Source organism: Geospiza fortis, unplaced genomic scaffold, assembly GCF_000277835.1.
Source record: "Geospiza fortis unplaced genomic scaffold, GeoFor_1.0 scaffold95, whole genome shotgun sequence".
NCBI lineage: Eukaryota > Metazoa > Chordata > Aves > Passeriformes > Thraupidae > Geospiza > Geospiza fortis.
Window position 1 is genome coordinate 1,617,852 of NW_005054333.1, and position 6,000 is coordinate 1,623,851.

The window sequence follows — 6,000 nt, forward strand, 5'->3', positions numbered from 1 at the left end:
GAGAAGTAGGGGTCTGAGGGCTTCTCAGCTCCTCGCTTTTTTCTAGACTTCTGTGGCATTCTGTCCAGCTCTTCAAATCTAGTCTTATTCACTGATTAATCCTCTTCCAAATTAAGGTAGTATCAGAATACTTTCTTTAATTGGCTATATCACATTTCTTTGTTCTGGGGGCTGATTTTCTTTTTGGCTTAAAGTATGAATTCATTATTTTGCTTATTAGACTTAAAAGCAGGGTTATTATCTTTTTCTTTTCCCCCTTGTCCTTGGAATACCCAGTGAAGTGAAGATTTCCAGATTGTCAGTAGTCATAAATCTGTTTCTTCCTTCTGCTAACAGTTTAATAATTAGTCTTTAAAGGAGTTTTAAAGTTCGCAGATAACAATTGTTTCTTTTCGCTTATTGTACCAGATAATTATAAACAGAAATATAACACAATTGCTGATCAAAATATATAAACCATGCAGAGTTACACCATATATTAAATGTATTCAGATTTTGCTGGTAAGTTGGAGACAGTAGCCTGCTTGGTCCTTGAATGTTCTCATGTCGGCAGATAATAATTATTTATTTAAATTTGCACCTGAGTTACTTGCTGGTGTTTTTCATCCAGCTCATGTAATTGGTAATTCTGCCTGTAGTCCCAGGTGTAAACCAATCCTGCCTAGTGATCTAAAGTGACCACAGGAATTCACCCTGGCCCTCTTCTAGTGAGAATGGAGTCTGTAGCAGCAAGCTACAGATTAATGTCAAATTGAAAGGAAGTAACAGGTGGGTCTTCTTCTTTCCTGTAACAGCAAGTCTCCAGTCAGGACTGTGAGAAGGCAGGAAGAGTCTCAAACCTCTTCAAGGTTATATTTTGATGTCTTAACAGAGTAATCACAAGCCTGTTCATCTTCAGTTGTTTTGAACTGCAGCTCTTTAAGTGCCTAGCATTTTTGTATTTGTTGTACCATTCTGTCTGTGAATTTTCTGCCTTTCAAACCTAGAAAAAGGCAGCCAAAAAACCAGCCAGAAAACACTGACAGTGCTTAAACACAAAGCAAATGAAACAAAACGTGACTTTCTTGGAAGAAGAAAGTAGTCAGGTTTTTAAGAGGGTCCGATTGATTGTCTCTGTCATCTGTCTCCGACAGAGATGAGCCGACGATGCCTTTGACCGATTATTGTCACCTTAGCCACAGAAGTACTGGGATTTTTATCATCCATATGGAATTATTTTCTTTGTGTGTGCTGGAGGTGAAAAGATTCAGAAGGGGGGAGGAATGCAAATAGGAAGCAAAGGCAGACATACAGGTCACGTGCCCCAGGAAGCCACAGAGAGCTAGTTTTCCTCATTGAGAGCAACAGCAGCCTAAAGGTTAGTTTTCTTCAATAAGGAGAATTTGTAGTTCAAAGACAACAGGAGGAAAATTGTTGCCTGCCAAGACAGCTGTCATGGTAAAGTAAGTAATCTTTTCCCATATACCTCCTGTAAATCAGAAGCAAGAACATCAAAATACATTTTTGTCAATCGAGCTACATCAAATATTTATACAACCCAGTGAAAATAGCTTTTTGTGCACAGTAGGAAACCTTAATAAAAGATGCAGTGGTAATGGAACATTTTCAGAGGAAGGACATTGATTGTAACCTCTGCTTTTGGAGCCTTTTCTTTAAGAAAGAGTGAAAAGATAGGGAAATTCAAGAGTAGAGATTGGGAAGTGATACTAGAAACAGCAAAGTCAAAATGTTTTGTTTTATTGGCATTTCTTACTGCACTATTGCAAATGGATGAATATTTGGAGTTTCTAACAAACTTTTAAACTTAGGCTATGTTCCAGCAGCTGAATCTTGAAACAGGAGATTAACAAAGGAGACTACAACTGCATCAGAATCAGGGAATATTTTATATAGCAAGCAGTGAAAACTGGAAAGACCAGCTTACCATCTAAACCTTTAGATGAGTGATCTTTGTAGGCAGGTTAGGTAACATCCAGCTGAATAAATGTATTTGTAAAGTCTGCCCTGCAGGAATCTGTGTATGAGTTGTCACCCTAAAGTGCCAATATAATCAATGGAAATCTAGCCTTGGACTGATACAGTCAGTAGGATTTGTTGTGATCCACCTCATCCTACATAAGGATATGCAAAAAAGATCAGATACATCCAGGTAAGACTGAGATACTTGGTGCTTCACTTTGGCTTAGTCTTCACAGACACAGGCAAAGGTTGCACCTATCTGTAAAAAAAAGGCCAAAAGGACAAACTAGGGACCTACAGGATGATCAGCCTCAGTTTGTTTCTGGCTGGATCACTGAGTAGGTCCTCTTGGAACTCATGGACACATGAAGGAGAGGACAGTGATTTGGGACATTCAGCATGGATTTAACAAGAGTAGAACATACTTGAAAATGATTGTCCTCTGTCATAAAATAACAATTTGTGGGTGAAGAGAAAGCAGTAGATGTCATTTTGGGTGAATTCATCAAGGGAGTTTGGCAGTGGCTCCCACAATATTTTTGTATCCAAGCTTGGACCATGCAGCCTAGGTGGGTAAAAATCTAGTTACATGGCTAGACTCAGAGGGTCATGGTTAATAGGTTACAGTTTACCTGGAGTAAAAAGTGGAGTACCACAGAGATCTCTCCTGGGGCTTGTTGTGTTTAACAATTTTATCAGTGATGCACAGGAGGCAACGATCCTTGCTTTTGTCAAAATTGGATGATCCCATACTCAGGAGACACCTGATGTGCCTCAGAACTGGACTGCTGTCCAGAGGAACCTGGGCAGGCTGGAAAAACATGACAGCAGGAGCTGTTTGAAATTCCATTAGGACAAATGTCCTGCCTCTGGGAAGGGAGAAGCCTTTTCACTAATCCAGGCTGGGGGCAGCTTGGCTAGGTAGCATCTCTGTTGAAAGGTCCAGGGGAATTTTAGTAGGCAGCAAGCTGAAGATGAACCAGCACTTGAGAGAGTTAGTTCAGCCTGGAGAAAGGACAGCTTTGGGGACCTACCAGTGCCTGGCAGTGCCTATGAGAAGGCAATCAAAAAGGTGGATCCAGCCCCTTGATTGTGGTGTGTGGTAAGAGGATTGGAAAAAAATTTACATAAATTGAAATAAGGGAGGTCCCTTTTGATTATGAAAAACCACTTTCTCATCATGAAAACAGTCACTCTCTGGAAAAGGCTGCCCAAGAAGTTGTGCCATCTCCATTCTTGGAGATTTTGAAGATGCAGCTGGATAAAGCCATGAGCAGTATGGTCTGCAGTTGTATTGAACCTGCTTTGAGCATTGGTTGGACTGGAGACCTCCTGGAGATCTCCATCCAGCTGAATTATTCTATGATTCTATGAAACTGTTGGATCAGGTGCATCTCATCTAATGGGCAAGCTCTAGAACATGTGACTGTCAGCTTAAGCTGCTCTTAGATCTGTGTGATAAAGGTTCTGCAGACTCAGTGCATCCGGCTGTTTCCTTGCCCTTCCACACCTCTGTGTCACAGCTTCCCTGAAATGCCTGCTGATCCTGACAGCATAGCATGGGTTGTAAGTGCCTTTTCTTCAAAACATGACTCTGCTAGCTTTCTCTCTGCTGCATTCTCCTCTCCATTATTCTCAGCATCCCAAATGCTTCACATGCAAAGGAATTACTGATCCGATTATTCTTTCCTGTGCCTCCCTTTTTCTCTGAAAGTGTAGTACATGACCTGTAAAAGGTAAAAGGTGTGAGATGTGAGAATTGGTAGGTGTGCATTCATGGCATGAATGTTTAAAACACCGTGGCACAACTGATAGAGAGAGGAGGTTGGTTCCGGTTGAGAGGGAGATCTCAGTGATCGTCATCAGTCAGTTTCTGTAGAGTTTTCACCAGCATCACTCTGTTGAACAGACACTGTTCTTTACGTTTGCAGCTGTATGATGATTCTGTCATCATTTTCCCCTTCCAGTTTTCTCATTTTCCATGAGTTTCTTTACTAGCAAAAAAAAAACATTAAAAAAATCAATGGATTGTATGATTGATGGATGTAGCCTTCAGCAGTAATCATTGTACTTCCAACAAGGAGGCAAAATCTTAGAATCATTTAGGTTGGAAAGGACCTTTAGGATCACGAGTTGGACCATAAACTCAGCACTGCCAAGTGAAGTTTCTGCTGCTGTAGGGTCTCCCAAGCTCAGCTACTGGTTTCTAAAACATTGCATATGTGCCATCATGCTCACATATGTGGAAGCTGTGAATTGCATGAGTGGAATGTTCAGCAGAGTGAAACATAAAGGATGATTTACGAGTGAGTGTAAACACACGCCTGCTGATTGTGTTGTGATCGCTTATTAATTAGCTGGCAAATACGGGGCGGGGGAGAGCTCAAGCTGCAGTTGTGCCAACAGTGTGACACTGAATTTCATTAAGGGAATTCACAATACAGGAGCAGTGCACTGGTGCTGTATAAAGCTGCCCTGGCACGATCTGGGCGTCTGTGTCTAGTAGGGATCTGCTTTCAGTCTTAGGTGCTCTCCTGTTTTGGAAAATTAAAGGACTGTTTGTACATTAGCATCCTGAAATAGATTTGGATATGGGTTTGGGTGTTGGAATGTGATATTTCACAGAAATCAAGTTGGTTCCCACTTTGTAGCATCAGGTCTAACAAAGTGCTACTTTTGAATGAAATCCAGTAATTAAATCTTGGACTCTTCGATATGTGGCAAGCTTGCTGTCCCTGTGTTTTTGAACCTGTAACCCAGCTACTTAGTGATCTGGCCTGTTATTTCACAACAAAAATGTCTGTTCTTCTCACTTGGATGAGAAATCTGTCTGGAGACAGGAGTTACTGCTTTCTAGTCCAGCTCATCCACCTTGGAGCAATGTGTAATCCTGGCTTGCTGTAGTGCTGAGGAATCTTCAGCTCTCTTTATTTTAAATAGAGTTGCAGGAAACCTGCCTGTGAAAACAGTGTGAAAATAGACAGAGTATTTTTCTTTTTCTTTCAGTCTCCCAGCAGAATCTCAAGGATAATCCCTAGTAAGTGCTTTACAGCTTTTTTCCTTCACAAGTGAACCAAACAAAAAAAAAAAAAAGCTGTTTTAGTTTAGCGACAAGTATTTGCATCTCCTGACTTGCATCTTAATGGCTCGACTGTAACAGCAGCAAAAGAGGATAAGGGACTATGCAAATAGAAACAGAAGGGTTGTGCATTGACACCTGCAGCAGCAGTCTTGCTGCAGTGTCTGTGTGTGTAGACATAAGCCTCCAGATGTAGGAGTCTGGTCTGTTGTGGGCTTTGCCTGCAACAAATTTGTTATTTCCAGATAATAAATTGAATTTAGATCATATAATGACATTGTAAGATGTTGACTGAGATTGTGTCTGCAAGAGGTAAGAAGCCTCTTAATCCTCCTCACTGCTTCCTTTGTGAAAATTGTTTTTGAGTTTGATATATGTTTTCTCTTGGAGGCAGCAGTTCCTTCCTGCTGGCATTTCTTGACCTCATAACATCCACCAGGAAAGCAGGGTGACCCTGATGAAACACCTAAGCAGGCTTATCCAGAAAACTCCCCTGTCAGTTCAAGAATCTGTCAGTTTGGCATGTGTGACTGCATTTCAAAAACATGTATTATACCAGTTCAGGGAATATAGTGTTGCTAAAAATGTAAGGAAACTATCATGCAAAATACAACATTTGGGGAGGGGATAAGCAAGGTCTTTATAATCAGTCATACAGGGTAGATATATTGTTCATATTAGAAAGGCTGAAAAAGACGCTTTTTGACAATGTGAGAAGAGTTTTCTCTGTTGGTAAAGAGCACAGTCCTGCTTATTTGCAGTTTCCCTAAACATAATTCTGTTGTTCCATCAATCAGCTTATTTTAACAAAGAAAGATAAGGTTGGGTTTTTTTTTTTTTTAAGTTGTTCTGTTTCTGTTCTGTCATGGAGCTGACAAAACCTAAGTTCTGGTGTATGGGAGTGATTGCTGGTTATGGAGTGTGTGGCTGAGTTAAAGGAGAAAGTGCTGCTCAAGTAACTT

The 6,000-nt window shown here is 40.7% G+C and overlaps 1 protein-coding gene across 1 annotated transcript in view; it reads left to right on the forward strand.

Annotated features, from left to right (window-relative positions):
• The window catches only part of RFTN1 (raftlin, lipid raft linker 1), a 104,383-nt gene that overhangs the window by 78,769 nt on the left and 19,614 nt on the right, over positions 1 to 6,000 (forward strand).